Genomic DNA, 19,783 nt, shown 5'->3' on the forward strand with positions numbered 1-19,783 from the left:
TTTACTTTTATTTATTATTAGAGAGAGAGAGAGAGAGCAGGAGGGAGAGGGAGAGAGAATCTGGAACTGACTCAGCACTGAGCACAGAGCCATGCGCGAGGCTTGATCCCACAACTGTGAAATCATGACCTGAGCTAAAACCAAGAGTTGGAGGCTTGAATGAGCCACCCAGGCACCCCAAAATTAATTTTAAAAGAAGAAAACACACAAATTTTAAAAGAAGAAAACCAGGGTGCCTGGGTGGCTCAGTGGGTTAAGCAACCGGCTCTTTTTTTTTTTTTTTTAAGATTTTATTTATTTATTTGACACAGACACAGCGAGAAAGGGAACACAAGCAGGGGGAGTAGGAGAGGGAGAAGCAGGCTTCCTGAGGAGCAAGGAGCCCGATACAAGGCTCATCCCAGGACTCCAGGATCATGACCTGAGCTGAAGGCAGACGTTTAACGACTGAACCACCCAGGCACCCCTAGCAACCAGTTCTTGATTTCTGCTCAGGTCATGATCTCAGTGTTGTGAGATCAAACGCAGTGAGGAGTCTGCTTAAGTTTCTCTCTCCCTCACCCTTTGTCCCCCCACACACACCCTGCTCACACATTCCCTCTAAAATAAACAAATCTGGGGCACCTGGGTGGCTCAGTGGGTTAAGCCGCTGCCTTCGGCTCAGGTCATGATCTCAGAGTCCTGGGATCAAGCCCCGCATCTGGCTCTCTGCTCAGCAGGGAGCCTGCTTCCTCCTCTCTCTGCCTGCCTCTCTGCCTGCCTGTGATCTCTCTGTCAAATAAATAAATAAAATCTTAAAATAAAATAAAATAAACAAATCTTTTTTAAAAAAAGAAAAAGAAAACCATTATCTAAAAGCAACTTAAAATTTTATTACTAATTAAACAGTACAGTCTAGCAGAAATGACTACTGAAGGCTCCATCCCATCTGGTGCAGTGATTAAGAATAAAAATGCAAACCCATGTTTTCTTTTAGCCATCTCTCCCTACTTCTACTTTTTTCCCAGAGAAATGATTATAAGGGTCGTATGTAGAATACAACATTTTGACTTTTCAATTAGTAAAATGCTTTCATAAAAGTGATGAATACCTAGCCCAGACCAGCTCTATTACCTCTAACCAAGGAGAATAGCAGCAGGGCTCCCAGGGCTATCCTTACAATATATGACCATGCTTCCTTAGCTTTAGACAAAACTCAGCAGCAGTCTACCCAATATGGACCAATCACAGCTCCTTTCCTGGCAATTTGGAATTGGAATTAAGATATCCTAGCCTCAGACTGGCTGCTTCCTAAAATGGAAGACATGTAGTGGCACCTGGCTGGCTCAGTGGGTAGAGTATGAGACTCTTGATCTCAGGGTTGTAAGTTCAAGCCGCATGTTGGGTATAGAGACTACTTAAAAATAATTCTTAAAACCATGTAAACTCAGGAACTATTGGCTATGGCTATTTTCTTTTTTTCTTCTTCTTTTTTTAAGATTCCATTTATTTATCTGACTAGAGAGAGAAATCACAAGTAGGCAGAGAGGCAGGCAGAGAAAGGGTGGGAAGCAGGCTCCCCACTGAGCAGAGAGCCCAATGCAGGGCTCAATCCCAGGACCCTGAGATCATGACTTGAGCCGAAGGCAGAGACTTAACCCACTGAGCCACCCAGGTGCCCCACCATGGCCATTTTCTACCACACGGCCTAGAAGGCAGAAAAAGTTAAGAGATTGAGGCCAATCCACAATGAAAAAAAGATAAGGAGAGAACTTAATTTTCCCAATGTGCTATATTACCCAATTCCTGAGGCCTCACTGCATCCTGACTTAAGGTTCCATGACATATCCTTGCATCATTAAAACAGATTACCTTGGGGCAGCTGGGTGGCTCAGTGGGTTAAAGCCTCTGCCTTCGGCTCAGGTCATGATCTCAGGGTCCTGGGATCGAGCCCCGCATCGGGCTCTCTGCTCAGCGGGGAGCCCGCTTCCCTCCTCTCTCTCTCTGCCTGCCTCTCTGCCTACTTGTGATCTCTGTCTGTCAAATAAATAAATTAAATTTAAAAAAAAAAAGAATCCAATTCTTGATATTGGCTTAGGTCATGATCTCAGAGTTGGGAGATCAAGCTCCAAGTCAGCTCCACACTGGGTGTAGAGCCTGCTTAAGACTGTCTCTCTCTCCCTGCTCCCTCTGTCCCTCCCTTCCTGTTCCTTTCCCTTTATTCCTCCTCCTCTCCCTCTGCCCTATGCTCGTGCTCTCTCTCTCTCACTCAAAATAAATAAATAAATAAATATTGCCTTTGCTTAAGCTAGTTTTACCAAAGTCTTCACAAAAGGAAAAATAATTCAAGTTCTAAAGGAATAAATCATTTAAGTACCTCTACTGAACCTCACCAGAAAGTGGCAGCAGATCAGCAGACCAAAAATTTAGGAATATAAGACCAACATTTTTAAAATTTTATAGCCAGTAAAGACCATAAAGTTCAGTCACTCATTTTATATGTGAGGAAACATAAGGCCCAGAACGTGGGAATGATTTGCCCATAGTTATAAGCTATTTACTAACAAAGCTAAACTTACAACCAAGGAACCAAAGGTAGTGCATTTCTAGAAGTGTGTCTACTAATCGCCTGCTTCAAAATTACCCAAGTAGCTTGTTTAAAACCCAGATTTACTGCATCCCAACCTTGACTTACTATATCAGAATCTCCTGGAGTGATGCCTGGAAATTTTACTAAACTCCCCAGTGATTCTTACATACACTAGGAGTTGAAGATCCTCTACTCAGAGAAGGAGTACATTACTAACTTAAAAAAAAAAAAAAAAAAAGGAGTAATTTTACAAGAATTTCCTCATTTAATCTTCAAAGATAACACCACTTCAGAGAAAGAAATGTAGGCTCAGGAGGTTAAGTACCTTGCGTAAGGATATACAGCTAGTAGAACCAGAATTAGAACCAAGGTCCATCCAGCATCAAAACTCAAGCTTTGGGGCGCCTGGGTGGCTCAGTGGGTTAGAGCCTCTGCCTTCAGCTCAGGTCGTGATCTCAGGGTCCTGGGATCAAGCCCCGCATCAGGCTCTCTGCTCGGCAGGCAGCCTGCTTCCTCCTCTCTCTCTTCCTGTCTCTCTGCCTATTTGTGATCTCTGTCTGTCAAATAAATAAATAAAATCTTAAAAAAAAAAACCAACAACTCAAGCTTTTTCCATTTCATATTATTTAGTTCAGTGTTTTTCCACTATAGAGTTATAAGGAGTTAAGCTAGTCATCTACATAGAAAAGAAGACCAGTACTTGAGTACAGAGGAAGACAAGGGTGACTGTAATTTGGACAGAGACAGAGAAGGGGAAAAAACTCAACTTTAGAAAAATAAATTACAAAATACCAAAGTTAAAACTATATAAAGCATAGATGCCTCTGAAATTACTGATTGGATTACCATCTACTGACTTCTTCATTTTGAATGAAATACACTGTTAACCTCCACGATGCTCTCAATTTTTCCTAGGGGGGCTGGCAGATTCTTTTCTCTATTCTAAAGCTAGACAGAATTGCTCATTGCAGCTCAACAGGTCTGAGAGGAGGTAAGGAATATCTAATAGCAACTAAACTGGTTTGGTTGGAGCTCTTACAAGTTTCATGATAGCACAATAGGCTGAAATTTTTGATATTTTTATTTTGAAAAACAACTTGTACCTTGGCTCGTGGAACTTTTCGGGGGGGGGAGTATTAATTTAAAAGGCAGGGATGTCTAGGTGGCTCAGTAGGCTAAGTGTCTGCCTTTGGCTCAAGTGATGACCCCAGGGTCCTGGAATAAAGTCTTGCATCAGGCTCCTTGCTCAGTGGGGAGCCTGCGTCTTCCTCTGCCTGCTGCTCCCCCTGCTTATGCTCTCTCTCTCTCTCTCTGAAAAATAAATAAAAACTTAAAATAATAATAATAAATAAATAAATGGTATATGCTTATAGAAACTCCTGCACATTAGCATAGGGGACATGAACAAGGATATTCATTTCAGGGGGCGCCTACGTGGCTCAGTGGGTTAAGCCTCTGCCTTCGGCTTAGGTCATGATCTCAGGGTCCTGGGATCAAGTCCTACATCAGGCTCTCTGCTCAGCGGGGAGCCTGCTTCCCCTCTCTCCCTCTCTGCCTGCCTCTCTGCCTACTAATGATCTCTCTCTGTCAAATAAATAAATAAATAATCTTAAAAAAAAGGATATTCATTTCATTTCATTTCATTATTGTTTGTAATGAACGTGGGGGAGGTACTGCCCAAAGTCAGGCTGTAGGAACAATAAGAAAGTGCAGAATATTTTTCAATGAAATATACAGCATCTACAACGAATGAACTCTATCTAGCAATGTAGAAGTATTTCAAAAGCAGTATGAAGTTGGGGCGGGGGGAGAAGCAAGTTGTAGTTAGTGGTATCATTAAAATTTAATTTAAAAAATTATTAAGATTTTATTTATTTATTTGAGAGAGAGAACGCACATGTGGGAGCATGAGTGGGGCAAGGGGCAGAGGGAGAGGAAGAAGCAGGCTCCCTGGCACCTGGGTGGCTCAGTGGGTTAAAGCCTCTGCCTTCAGTTCAGGTCATGATCCCAGGGTCCTGGGATCGAGGCCCACATGGGGCTCTCTGCTCAGCAGGGAGCCTCCTTTCCTTCCTCTCTCTCTGCCTGCCTCTCTTGTGATCTCTGTCTGTCAAATAAATAAATAAAAATAAAAATCTTAAAAAAAAAAAAAAGAAGCAGGCTCCCTGCTAAGCAGAGAGCCTGACTCGGGGATCGATACCAGGTCTCTGGGAGCATGGCTTAAGCTGAAGGAAGCTGCTTAACGGACTAAGACACCCAGCCGTCCCCCCACAAAAAATTTTTAAGTTAAAAAAAAGGAGGGAGGATGCCTGGGTGGCTCAGTCAGTTGAGCGGCTGCCTACAGCTCAGGTCATGATCCCAGGGTTCTGGGATTGCCCCCCCACATTGGGCTTCTGGCTCAGCAGGGAGCCTGCTTCTTCCTCTGTCTGCTGCTCCCCCTGCCTGTGCTTGTTCGTTCTCTCTCTCTCTCTCTGTCAAATAAGTAAATAATAACCTAAAAAAAAAAAAAAAAAAAAAAGGAAGTGCAAAGAAAGCTGGGGGAGCAAAACTTAGGTGGACAAAAAAAAAGAAACAAAGATGATAAAAAGAAACAAAGAAGAACACTACACATGATAAAGGAAACAATTCAACAAGAGGATGTAACAATTATAAATATTTCTGCACCCAGCATGGAAGCAACTAAACACATAAAGGAACTATTAACAGACATAGAGGAAGAACTTAACAGTAATACAATAATAGCAGGGAACTTTAACACCATACTTACGTCAACAGATAGATCAGATATAAAATCAACAAGGAAACAGTGTCTTTGAAGGACACCTTGGACCAGATGGACCTATCACATATATTCAGAAATTATATCCAAAAACAGTGGAATACACCATTTTTTTCAAGTGCACATGGAACAATTTCCAGAACAGATCACAATTTAGGCCACAAAACAAGTCTCAAAAAATTGAAAGACTGAAATCATATCATGCATCTTTTCTGACCACAACAGTATGAAACTAGAAATCAATCACAAAAAAGAATCTGGAAAGAACACAAATACATGGAAGCTAAACGACATGCTAGTAAACAATAAATGGATCAACCAAGAAATTGAAGAAGAAATTTAAAAATACATGGAGATAAATGAAAATGAAAACACAACTGTCCAAAATCTTTGGGATGCAGTAAAAGCTGTTTTAAAAGAGAAGATTAAAGCCATACAGGCCTACTCTAAGAAGCGAGAAGAATCTCAAATAAACAACCTAATCTTACATCTAAAGGAGCTAGAAAAAGAACAAACAAAGCCTAAAGCCAGCAGAAGGAAGATAATAATAAAGATGAGTGCAGAAATAAGTGAAATTGAAACTAAAAAATAGAACAGATTGATGAAACCAGGAACTGATTCTTTGAGAAGATCAACAAAATTAATAAATCTTCAGCTAGACTCATCAAAAAAAGAAGAGAGGGGACTCAAAAAATCAGAAATAAAGGAGAAGAAATAAAAACCAATGCCAAGAAATACAAAAGACTATAAGAGAATATTATGAAAAATTATATGCCAACAAATTGGACAACCTAGAAAAAATTGTTACAAACACGTAACCTACCAAAACTGAATTATAAAGAAAAAAGAAAACTTAAACAGACTGATTACTAGCAATGAAATTGAATAGGTAATCAAAAAACTTCCAACAAACAAAAGTTCAGGACCAGAGGGCTTCATAGGTGAATTCTATCAAACATTTAAAGAATGTCTTATTCTGGGGCACCTGGGTGGCTCAATTAAGCATCTGCCTTTGTTTGGTTCAGGTCATGATCTCAGGATCCTAGAATCGAGCCCCACGGTAGGCTCCCCACTCAGCAGGGAGTCTGCTTCTCCCTCTGCCCCTCCCCCTGCTCATGCTCTCTCTCTCTCTCACTCTCTTGCATTCTCAAATAAATAAAATCTTTTAAAAAAAAAAAAGACATGACTGAAAAAAATGCGGATCTCATTTTTTTAATTTTTTTTAATTTTTCTTAAAGATATCATTTATTTATTTGACAGAGAGAGATATATCACAAGTAGACAGAGAGGCAGGCAGAGAGAGACGGGGAAGCAGGCTCCCTGCTGAGCAGAGAGCCCAATGCTGGGCTCGGTCCCAGGACCCTGAGATCATGACCTGAGCTGAAGGCAGCGGCTTAATCATTGAGCCACCCTGGTGCCCCCAGATCTCATTTTTTTAAAAATATTTTATTTATTTATTTGACAGAGATCACAAGTAGGCAGAGAGGCAGACAGAGAGAGAGAGAGAGGGAAGCAGGCTCCCGGCTGAGCAGAGAGCCCTATGCGGGACTCGATCCCAGGACCCTGAGATCATGACCCGAGCTGAAGGCAGCAGCTTAACCCACTGAGCCACCCAGGCGCCCCCCCAGATCTCATTTTTAAAGAGACTACTTGATTCAAAAGACTACACTCTGTTGATCAAGAATAATTAATTTTGGGGGCACCTGGGTGGCTCAGTTGGTTGAGTGGCTGCCTTCGCTCAGGTCATGATCCCAGGGTCCTGGGATTGAGCCCCACAACAGGTTCCCTGCTCAGCAGGGAGCCTGCTTTTCCCTCCCCCTCTGCCTGCCACTCTGCCTACTTGGTACTCTCTACCTCTCTGTCAAATAAATAAATGAAATCTTTTAAAAATAATAATTTATTTTCCCAGGACAAGATGACTCCATCCATGCTTCTCCTGACAGTCTGAGGATCAGAAGGACTGTCCATGATAAATGGACCACCACATTTTATAGAAAGTACATTGTTTCCAAGGTAATCTGGGAAACATTGCAAAGTCTATACCTTTAGTAAGGATAGCACTTTGTTTGCCTGGGGCAATGGAAAAAAAATACTATCAATGTCACTAACAAGGGACTTTTACTCCTTTGATCTTTTGCCTTGAGTTCTCCCAAAAACATTGTACTGGCAATGTGGCACAGCTGGGATTCCCAACTGCACCTTTATGATATGAAAACTGGTATATGTTTGAAGTCTTTCATCCAGAAAAAAATGCAACATTATTGTCCATCCTGGTCAAGAAATGAAACTATTTGTATTGGAAATGCTAACAATTAAGTTCACTTATTTGAAAACAATTTTACAGAGCTCCTGGGTGGCTCAGTCACTTAATGTCGGCCTTCAGTTCAGGTCATGATCCCAAAGTCCTGGGATAGAGCCCCACATCAGGCTCCCTGCTCAGCAGAAAGTCTGCTTCTTCCTCTCCCACTCCCCCTGCTTGTATTTCCTCTTTCACTCTCTCTGTCAAATGAATAAATAAAATCTCTTTAAAAAAATTTTTTACTATGGAAAGATTTATGAAATAAATTTACTATTTATTATAAATGTACACAGTTTTATTGCCTTACATGGCATCATAGGATTTTCCTAAATACTGTTAATATATTAAGAATTGCTGTTATATTAATTCACTTGAATAACTCTTATATGTCTAAGTGCTAGTGAAATTCTGTAACAGGGATTTTCATTTTTTTAAGATTTTATTTATTTGAGGGGCACCTGGGTGGCTCAGTGGGTTAAAGCCTCTGCCTTCAGCTCAGGTCATGATCCCACAGTGCTGGGATCGAGCCCCACATTGGGCTCTCTGGTAGCAGAGAGCCTGCTTCCCCATCTCTCTGCCTGCCTCTCTGCCTACTTGTGATCTCTGTCTGTCAAATAAATAAAAACAAAATCTTAAAAAAAAAAAAGATTTTATTTGAGAGAGAGAGAGAACATAAGCAGGAGGAAGGGCAGAGAGAGAAAGACAAGGCAGGGCTCAATCCAAGGACCCTGAGATCAGGACCTGAACCAAAGTCAGTTGCTTAACCAACTGAGCCACCAGGCACCCCCAGAGATTTCCTTTTATAATAAGTTTTTATTACCAATAATCATGTTTAAATTAAGGCATTTTCAGAAAAAAAGAATAGTTTTCAGCATGTAAAACTCTGGTATTCTTAAATGAAAACTGGTGGTACTACAATCTGCTTCACTAAAAATATTTCAAGGGGAAACGAGGGACATGTGAAAATTTACGGGGAAGAAGGTCCTTGTCAGGGAGAAGTTATTGTCACAATGGTGAGGGTGTGGGGTGGGCACTACTGGCATTTTAGTGGGCAGGGTCCAGGGAAGCTAAATGTCCTACAATGCACACAACAGTCCTGCACAACAAAGAATTGTCCTGCCCTAAATGCCAGTAAATGCCCCCACTGAAAAACACAGCGTTAGAAAAGCTTCATCAGTTTGACATGAAACTAGGAAATAGCCTTTAGCATTCTTTCAAAAAAATAACAAAATTATGTTGCTAGCAAGGACATAAATCATTTTTTAGTAACCGTATTCTCAATTTCAATACTTAAAACCTGCAAAGTTCAAAACTTTTGCTTTCTTTTTCTATGTAAGTATGTCTTTTCAGAGGTTAGTTTTGGGGGCACCTGAGTGGCTCAGTATGTTTGGCATCTTGAACCTACTCTTGATTTCAGCTCAGGTCATGATCTCAGGGTCCTGGGATCTAGGCTCAAAAAGGCTCTATCTCCCTCTCCCTCTGCCCCTCCTCCAAGTCACACATGCACACTCTTTCTCTCTCTCTCTTTTTTTTTTTTTAAGATTTTATTTATTTATTTGACGGAGAGAGATCACAAGTAGGCAGAGAGAGGGGGAAAGCAGGCTCCCTGCTGAGCAGAGCGCCCGATGCAGGACTCAATTCCAGGACCCTGAGATCATGACTAGAGCCAAAGGCAGAGGCTTAACCCACTGAGCCACCCAGGCACCCCTCTCTCTCTTTTTTAAATAAATAAATAAATATTTTTTTAAAGGCTAATTTACACTGATATTAGAATTGATTTATTTTTCACAAAGAAGGTACAATTAAAAGCTTTGGGGAAAGTAATCTGAAAAGATATCAATAAAAGAGTGAGCTAAATAATCTATACCCAGTATTATATATTTTATCTTTCAAAGTAGTAATTCCATAAATGATTTTCCAGAAAATCAAGGAAAACTTTTAAGGACTCCCAGTTAGATCATACTAACACCTGAAATGCTTCTGGAAATAGTAACTGCAGCCACCATTTACCATGGGCCATGCATTCTACCAAGTGTTTTACATATGCTATCCCTAGTATTTATGACAACCCTACAAAGTAGGTATTATTTCCAATTTTAAAAGTACAAAATTGGGCGCCTGGGTGGCTCAGGGGGTTAAAGCCTCTGCCTTCGGCTCAGTTCATGATCCCCTGGTCCTGGGATCAAGCCCTGCATCCGGCTCTCTGCTGAGCAGGGAGCCTGCTAACCCCACCTCTCTCTCTGCCTATCTGCCTACTTGTGATCTCTGTTAAATAAATAAATAAAATCTAAAAAAAAAAAAAAGTATCAAACTCAAACAACTGGTGACAGACTTGGGATTCAAATCCAGGAGTTCCAAATTTAAACACTTCCCACTATGACATCCCCAGAAAAACAGCTAAATTTCTGTGAAAATGATCTGCATATTAGTTAGATAGAAAGCTACTATTATTCCCCACTCTACCTTGACAACAGAGGCTAAGGAGTATGTAATGATAGCTCCACCAACCTCTGGAACAAAAGCCTTTGGTGATTATTTTTTTGAAGATTTTTTTAAGATTTGGGGCACCTGGGTGGCTCAGTGAGTTAAGTGCTTGCCTTTGGCTTGGGTCATGATCCCAGGGTCCCAGGATCGAGCACCCCCCTTTGGGCTCCCTGCTCAGCCAGGAGCCTGCTTCTCTCTCTGCTCCTCTCCCCCAATCATGCTCTCTCCCTCTGAAAAAAATAAACAAAAAATCTTTAAAAAAAATAATAAAGGGGGGATTTTGGGGCGCCTGGGTGGCTCAGTGGGTTAAGCCTCTACCTTCAGCTCAGGTCATGATCTCGCGGTTCTAGAGTCGAGCCCCACGCTGGGCTCTCTGCTCAGCGGGGAGCCTGTTTCCCCCCTCTCTCTGCCTGCCTCTCTGCCTGCTTGTGATCTCTGTCAAATGAATAAATAAAATCTTTAAAAAAATTTTTAAGGGAGTTTTTAAAGATTTATTTATTTATTTATTTGAGAGAGAGAGCGCGAGCACGCGCATGCGAGCAGGGGGGGTGGGGGAGGACAGAGGGGGAGGGCGAGAGAATATCAAGCAGACGCCACCCTGAGCACGGAGCCCAATGTGGGGCTCGATCTCACAATCCTGAGAACATGACCTAAGCCAAAAATCAAGAGTCAGATGCTTAACCAACTGAACGGTCCAGGTGTCCCAAGCCTTCCATCATTTAATCACATTCTACAGACATAAAAAGTGGCATTGGTTTAAACAGACAGTCTAAATATGGATGCCAAGCTCACAGGGAAAATATGCCAACTCCCAATCATTCTTCTTTTCCATTCTAATATACAGGATTTGCTGTTTCTTACCCCTTCATAAACTTCACAATGGTGGAGATGAAATAAAATCCTGCAATGCACTGAATAACTGTCAACCAATAGCAGGCAGGGCATGGAAAAGTGTCAACCAGCAACCAAAAATTTTCAATATCCATTCAAATATAGAATCATCGGTGCACAAAGTTGGTAATGAAGTTCCACAAGGTGAGTAAAAAGGATTGCTGAGATTTCAGTGGACTTTTATACCCTGGGTATAAAGAGTAGAAAAAGAATAACAAATAATATCCTAATCATACATTTTCTTTCTATTATCATTAGAACTTTTTAAACTCAAACTAAAACAAAGATTGGAAAACAAAATTTTTTAATTAAAGTTTTTTTTAAAAATAAAATAAAGATTGGTTATGGGTAAGATATGGCCCAGAAAACTGGTCATTTTCCAGAATAGGAATACTGACAAGTGCATTAGCTGTGTATCAAGACCAACCACATGGCAAATCTACATGACAGGTCTGCTCAGCTGCTATCCTTTCTATGGACCAACATAGCAAATACAGACACATTTCAGGATGACTGCCTAATTTAAAATAAAAGCAATACTGCTGAACTTGCCATCCTACTGGGAAATAATGAGTTGCAGTTTCCATTCAAAGCAAAGGCAATCTAACATAAAAACTGGCATCCCCTATTTAATTAGCCATGAATTACACAATGGCATATATTGCTGTCAGACAGATCAAAAGCCAGTTCTTAAAACTGTATTATCTCTTTCAGATAAACATCTTATCTGCTGTTTTAACTACAATGTACCAGGCCTTAGGTCATGACATAAAACAGAAACTTAGGTTGAAAGTTCTAAAGGCATTTAGATTAACTAGTCCAGTCTTTTGGTCAATCCAGGAATACATACCCTTCTGTTAATTTATTCAAATGTTAATTGGGTTCCTACTAGGTACAAGGTATTATGGTAAGTGCTATAATATTTACTGAGCATTTACAACAATCCACACAGTCTTACAAGTGCTTTATATGTTTAATATTCATAACAACCCTACAAAATGGATACCATTATTATCCCTGTTTTATAAATGTGGAAACAAAATGCAAAGGAATTAACCTGTCCAGTTCTTACATCCATACACAGAGCCAGAATTCAAATCCAGAGCCTATACTCTTAATCACTATACTACTGTCTCTCTGGGATAAGGATACAGAAAACCAAATAAAACATGACTCAACCCCTCCAGGAGCTTAGTCTCCCCCTGGAAACACAACTGTAAATCAATGAGTACAATACAGTGTGACAATTGCTAATGACAGATTAGAAAGAAGGAGGGCTTAATTGAGGCAGTAACAGTGAAGACAGAGAATTTGGGAGAAGATAAGTGGGACTTTAAAATGGTGACTAGAGGGGCGCCTGGGTGGCTCAGTGGGTTAAGGCCTCTGCCTTCGGCTCAGGTCATGGTCCCAGGGTCCTGGGATCGAGCCCCTCATCGGGCTCTCTGCTCAGCGGGGAGCCTGCTTCCCTTCCTCTCTCTCTGCCTGCCTCTCTGCCTACTTGTGATCTCTCTCTGTCAAGTAAATAAATAAATAAATCTTTAAAAAATAATAATAAATAAAATGGTGACTAGATGAAGTAGGAGGTATGAGAGGTACTTAGGATGACTCCAATTTTAACTAGAATCCTTCTCATGTTTCAGATTTGGGTGACTGGGGAGAATGAGTAGGCATTCACCAAAAGGAGATTTGTGAATTGATTCAAATTCACTCCTGGTCTTATTGAGTTTGAGATGCCTAAAGAAATAGCAAGTAACAACTTTTAGGAAGCAGATGAAGATAGCACGCTGGAGCTCAGAAGAGAGGATTAGCCTGGAGATACAGACTTGAAAGTCATTTACACTTACAAATATTCTAAAGAGTTTCCCAGAGTAGAGAATATGAGAATATGAGTAATAGCTAATATTTACTGAGTTGCTACTATGTGCCAAAGCCCAGTCTCCTTCTTTATGTCCGTAAGTGAGATCAGTTAAGAGGTAAAGGGAACACCAACATATACAGGACAAAACAGCAACAAAAGAGGTAAAAATAAAACCAAGAGAAACTATGTCACACAAGCCAAAGGTGGAAATGATTAATATATCAAATACCACAGGTATTCAAATAATATGAGAAAAAGTGTCCACTGGATTGAACAGTACAGAGGCAGGAGTCAACTCAGCCTACTGAAAAAACACCACTAACAAAGAACTCAGTAATTCCTCCAGTGGCTTGTTCTATTATTAGAAAGTTCTCTTTTTTTAAGATTTGTTTATTTGAGAGAGAGAGAGCATGCATGCATGAGCGAGCAGGGAGAGGGACAGAGGCAGAGGGATCATGACCTGACCCAAAATCAAGAGCGAGAGGCTTAACTGACTGAGCCACCCAGGTGTCCCTATTATCAGAAAGTTCTAACTGTTAAAAAAAAATAATAATCTTTTCAAAGAAACAAAAGCATGGGGGACACCTAGGTGGCTCAGTCCGTTAAGAGTCTGCCTTTGGGGGCGCCTGGGTGGCTCAGTGGGTTGGGCCGCTGCCTTCAGCTCAGGTCATGATCTCAGGGTCCTGGGATCGAGTCCCGCATCGGGCTCTCTGCTCGGCAAGAAGCCTGCTTCCCTCTCTCTCTCTCTCTCTGCCTGACTCTCCGTCTACTTGTGATCTCTGTCTGTCAAATAAATAAATAAAATCTTTAAAAAAAAAAAAAAAAAAAAGAGTCTGCCTTTGGCTCAGGTCATGATCCCAGGGTCCTAGGATCGAGTCCCACATCAGTCTTCCTCCTCAGCAGGAAGTCTGCTTCTCTCTCTACCTGCCACTTTCCCTGCTTGCACAATCACAGGCTCGCTCGCTCGCTCGCTCTCTTTATCTCTCTCGCTGGCAAATAAATAAAATCTTGAAAGAGAGAGGAAAGAAAGGGAGGGAGGAAGGAAAGAAAAGAAAAGAAAAAAGAAAAGAGAAAAGCATAGTGTTCTATTCAAATTCCAGAATTAAGAGTTATAATGACTAGGACACCTGGGTAACTCAGTCAGTTGAACAGCCGACTCCTGATTTCAGCTCAGGACATGATCTCAAGGTCCTGGGACGGAGCCCTGTGATGGGTATGGAGCCTACTTAAGATTCTCTCTTTTGGGGCACCTGGGTGCTCAAGTCGTTAAGCATCTGCCTTTGGCTCAGATCGTGATCTGAGGGTCCTGGGATCAAACCCCACATCATGCTTCCTGGTCAGCAGGAGGGCTGTTTCTCCCTCTCCCACTCCCCCTCTCTTGCTGGTCTCTATCAAATAATAAATAAAATCCTTTAAAAAAAAAATTCTCTCTCTCTTTCCCCCTCCCCATCTCCCCCTCCCCAGTTCCTGTGCATGCGCTATCTCTAAAAAAAAAAAAAAAAAAAAAGAGTTATAATGACTAAATACAGTAATGACACCTGACTGAATCCTGATTTGAAGAAACTAGGTATAAAAAACAGCTGTTGAAATTCTAATAAGGACTACTATTAGATAGTTGAAAATTATTTTTTATTTTTTTTAATTTTTTAAAAAGATTTTATTTATTTATTTGAGAAAGAGAGACCATGGGCAAGGAGTAGCAGAGTAGAGAGATAAGCAGACTGCCCACTGAGCAGGGAGCTGGATACAGGGCTCAATCCTAGGACCCAGGGATCACGACCTGAGCCAAAGGCAAACGTTTAACCAACTGAGCCACCCAGGTGAAGCCACAACAAAGAAAATTGTTTTTATTTATTCTTTTTAGTAATCTCTATACCCAGTGTGGGGCTCAAACTCACAATCCCTAAAATCAAGAATCATGTGCTTTCCAACTGAGCAAGCCAGGCACCATGATGATAGTAGAAAATCATTATTTTAAGTGTGACAATGACATTAGGATTATATAAGACTATTTTGGGAGAAACAGAGGTGAAATAGCATGTTTGTATTTGCATTAAAATATATCAGAAAGAGTAGATGTAGCAAATTTTACAAAAGGTTAACAACTGTTATATATGGGAGATGGACAAATGTTACATTTTTCTCATAATAACAAAGACAAAAAGGCTTCACAAACAAAAGATAAATATTTTGTCAATAAAAACTCTAGGAACTCCTAGGTGGCTCAAGTCAGCTAAGCGTCTGCCTTCCTCTTAGGACATGATCTTGGGGTCCTGGGATCGAGTTCCCCCTTCAGACTCCCTGCTCAGGGGAGAGTCTGCCTTTCCCTCTCATTGTCCCCCTCTGTGTTCTCCCTCTCTATCTCTCAAATAAATAAATAAAATCTTTAAAAAGAAAATCCAGCACATGAATATAGGTATACCTTATTTTACTGTGCTTCATGTTATTGTGCTTCACAGATACTGCTTTTATTTTTTTTTTCCCCAAATTGAAGTTTTAGCACCCCTGCCTTGATTAACTCTATTGGCACCATTTTTCTAACCGCATTTCCTCACGTCATCTCTCTCTGTCACATTTTGGTAATTCTCAAAATACTGCAAACTTTTTCATTATTGTATTTATTATGGTGATCTCTGATCTTTGATGTTACTAATTGTCTGGGGACACCACAAACTGTACCATGTAAGATGGAGAACCTAACTGAATGTTCTAACTGCTCCACCAACCAGCTTTTCTCTCTTTCTTCCTCTCCTTGGGTCTCCCTATTTCAGGAGACACAATATTGAAATGTGGACAGTTAAGTTTGACTTTCAACTCTTATTAGTTAAAAAACACATTTTATAAAGCTACAGCTGCTATAGGAAGTGACTCCTCGGATGGATCCAGGCAAAGTAAATTGAAAATCTTCTGGAAAGGATTCACCATTCTAGATGCCAATAAGAACATTTGTGATTCATGGAAAAAGGTCAAAACCACAGTATTAGCAAGAGTTTAGAAGAAGATGATTCCAATCCTCATGGAAAAATTTGAGGGATTCAAGACGTCAGGTGGAGGATGTAACTGCAGACAGGGTAGAAATAGCAAGAAAACTAGAATTAGAAGTGGAGCCTGAGAGGGTGCCTGGGTGGCTCAGTCAATTAACCATCTGCCTTCAGCTCAGTTAATGATCTCAGAGTACTGAGATCAACCAGGGCAGGCTCCCTACTTCTCCCTCCCCCTCTACCCTTCCCCCACTCATCCTTGCACTCCCTCACTCGCTCTCTCTCTCTCTCTCTCTCTCTCTCTCGTGTCCTCTCTCAAATAAGTTAAATCCTTAAAATAAATAAATAAGTAAAAATAAAATCTTTTTTAAAAAGTGGGGGCACCTAGGTGACTCAGTCAGTTAAGTGTCTGCCTTTTCATTTTGCTCACTTTATTACAATATTCACTTTATTGCAGAATGGAATAAACCTGCAATATCTCCAAAGTATGCCTGTACAGCAGACATCACGAGTACCAACACTAGAAATGTAAAAACCAACTGCACTTACACTATGTGAATGAGTACTTATTGCTTGCAATAAAATTTCTAATAAGGCAGCATATAGGGGCACCTGGGTGGCTCAGTGGGTTAAAGCCTCTGCCTTCAGCTCAGGTCATGGTCCCATGGTCCTGGGATCAAGCCCTGCATCGGACTCTCTGCTCAGCAGGGAGCCTGCTTCCTCCTCTCTCTCTGCCTGCCTCTCTGCCTACTTGTGATCTCTGTCTGTGAAATAAATAAAAATAAAGCTTTAAAAAAAAAAAGCAGCATATATATATATTCAAAAACTGCTATATCTGAAATGATTTAGATGGAATAGCAGATGATTTTGAACTATGCTAGATAATTCAAAAAGGGTGTAGTGATGGCAAAGATACTGAGTTGAAAAAGCATGTAAAGGCATAAAATTTCATGAAATGAGAACAGGAAAAAAGTGATTTTTCTAAACTGATATATTATTATGTATTTAAAATATATGTGTGTGACTAAAATAAACAGCACAAGTTTTAAAAATTCTGATTCCAATTAGTAGTTTAATGATCTTCGACATGTTACTTAAATTCTGCCCTTATCTATAAGATAGAGATATTAACTGTATCTCATTTAGTTGTTATGAGAATTAAAGGAAAACATACTAAGGAGTTAAAGGATAGAAATGCATGTATGAAGTACCAAGCAAGGCGCCTGTCACAGAGTAAGCATTTAATAAACGTGAATTCCCTTTCTTCTCCCTTCCCAGTTCCACCCTTAATCCTAGTTCTGAATCCTGCAAATATACAACAAATTAAGACTATTTTTTTTTCTTCTTTATGATAGCTTTTCAGTTAACCCAAGTCTTCCCCAGGGCAAATATACAGTCTTTCAGGTTTCCTAGGGAACATGGAATCAAGGTCTCCCTGGTTACTTTTTTTAAAATTTAACCTTAATTGCCATCCAAACTGTCAAAGCCCAGCTAAAACACAATAGCAAAAAATGTACACAATATTAAATATATAATCTCACTAAGACAAAATTAAATAGGACTATTACTTCCCATAACCTGATATAAAGAACATAGTTTCTGATCTTCTAAGCATACCAAATGTATCTGTAAATTTGTACGCTGGAACATGAAATTTGACACAAGGTAGACTGATATTAGAACCCATTCAAATAAGCTGAAACGCTAAAGTACTAGGGGGATGTACAAATTTCCAGGATAAAATCTTTTGATAAATGTTCCCTTTTTTGGGGGGGTGTCGTATTTTAAGACGAACCAAACATGGCCACTTAGGTCAGATAGGCAACTCTTTTTTTTTTTTTTACTTTTTTTTTACGTTTTATTTATTTATTTGACAGAGACAGCAAGAGAGGACAAGCAGGGGAAGTGGGAGAGGGAAAAGCAGGCCTCCTGTTGAGCAGGGAGCCCTACTTAGGGCCCCATCACAGGACCCTGGGATCATGACCGGAGCTGAAGGCAGTGCTTAACAAATGAACCACCCAGGCATTCCTCCCACCACCCTTTTTTAAAATTTTATTTATTTGTCAGAGAGAGAGAGAGCACAAGCAGGAAGAGCAGCAAGCAGAGGGAGAAGCAGACTCCCTGCTGAGCAAGGAGTCCAATGCAGGACTCAGTCGCAGGACTCTGGGATCATGACCTGAGCAAAAGGGAGACATTTAACTGACAGCCACCCAAGTGTCCCTATTCATCTCTTCTGATAAAGTGAGTTAGAAGGCTATTTCAGAGACTGTGGGAAAGAAAGCAAACAAGAGTAAAGAAGATGGGGGGCGCCTGGGTGGCTCAGTGGGTTAAGGCCTCTGCCTTCGGCTTAGGTCATGATCCCAGGGTCCTGGGATCAAACCCCAAGTCGGGCTCTCTGCTCGACAGGGAGCCTGCTTCCCCCTCTCTCTCTGCCTGCCTCTGCCTACTTGTGATCTCTGTCTGTCAAATAAATAAATATTTTTTTTTAAAAAGAGTAAAGAAGATAGTAGTTCTGGGGTTAGGGTAGGCTATTCTGTAGTTTACATTATAAAGGTCGAAGGAGAACTCTGACAAAAGGCAAAACAAAATTAATAACATTAAGTATCGGGGTGTCTGGGTGGCTCAGTCCTTAAGCATCTGCCTTTGGATCAGGTCATGATCCCAGGGACCTGGAATCAAGCCCCACATCAGGCTCGCTGATCAGAAGGAAGTCTGCTTCTCTCCCACTCCCCCTGCTTGTGTTCCCTCTCTTGCTGTCTCTCTGTGTCAAATAAATAAAATCTTAACAAGAAAAATAAATAAATAACATTAAGTATTATCAAATTATATTCCCGGGCACCTGGGTGGCTCAGTCGGTTGCGTGTCTGCCTTCCACTAAGGTCATGACCCTGGGGTCCTGAGATGGAGCCCCATGTCGGGTTCCAGCCCCATGTCGGGTTCTAGCCCCAGGTCGGACTCCCTGCTCAGTGGGGAGCCTGCTTCTCCCTCTGCCTCTGCCCCTCCCACTGTTTATGCTCTCCTTTTCTCTGCCAAATAAATAAATAAAATCTTAAATATACATATATTCCCCTCAAAATATTTTTATTCAACCTTACTTCTTTCTCAAATGTATTATTTCCACTAAAGGGAATATTTTATAGCCATTAAAAATGACAGCTACAATAAGCACACAAAGATATATGTAAAGGAATATTAATTTACACAGTCATTATCAGTAACAGATAAAACCAGAGATAATCCAAATGTCCACCAACAGGGATAGGTTAAATAAATTAGAGTACATCCATGTAATTTAATATTATATAGTCATTAAAAGAAAGAGGTCAATTCTATACATCCTAACAAGGAAAGAGTCCAAGTTTCACTGTTAAGTGATGACAGTAAGTCGCAAAATAGAGTGAATAGAGGGAGCTTTCGTTTTTAGTATAACAATGAACATTATATCCTCTTATCTATAAAATAGAGATAAATATATTTTTTTAAGATTTTATTTATTTATTTGACAGACAGAGATTACAAGCAGGCAGGGAGGCAGGCAGAGAGAGAGGAGGAAGCAGGCTCCCTGCTGAGCAGAGAGCCCGATGTGGGGCTCGATCCCAGGACCCTGAGATCATGACCTGAGCCGAAGGCAGAGGCTTTAACCCACTGAGCCACCCAGGCGCCCCAAATAGAGATAAATATTAACTATATCTCACTGAGTTATTATGAGAATTAAGTGAGTATATGCTTAGAAAACAATTTTTTTTTTTAAGATTTTATTTATTTATTTGACAGACAGAGATCATAAGTAGGCAGAGAGGCAGGCAGAGAGAGAGAGAGGAGGAAGCAGGCTCCCTGCAGAGCAGAAAGTCCGATGTGGGGCTCGATCCCAGGACCCCGGGATCATGACCTGAGCCGAAGGCAGAGGCTTTAACCCACTGAGCCA

General features: G+C 40.7%; 1 protein-coding gene across 2 annotated transcripts in view; it reads right to left on the reverse strand.

Moving 5' to 3' along the window:
* TESK2 (testis associated actin remodelling kinase 2) overlaps nucleotides 1-19,783 on the reverse strand; it is a 138,305-nt gene that overhangs the window by 106,720 nt on the left and 11,802 nt on the right. The window lies entirely within an intron of this gene.

This window comes from Lontra canadensis, unplaced genomic scaffold, assembly GCF_010015895.1.
Source record: "Lontra canadensis isolate GAN:19392208 unplaced genomic scaffold, GSC_riverotter_1.0 scaffold60, whole genome shotgun sequence".
Lineage (NCBI taxonomy): Eukaryota > Metazoa > Chordata > Mammalia > Carnivora > Mustelidae > Lontra > Lontra canadensis.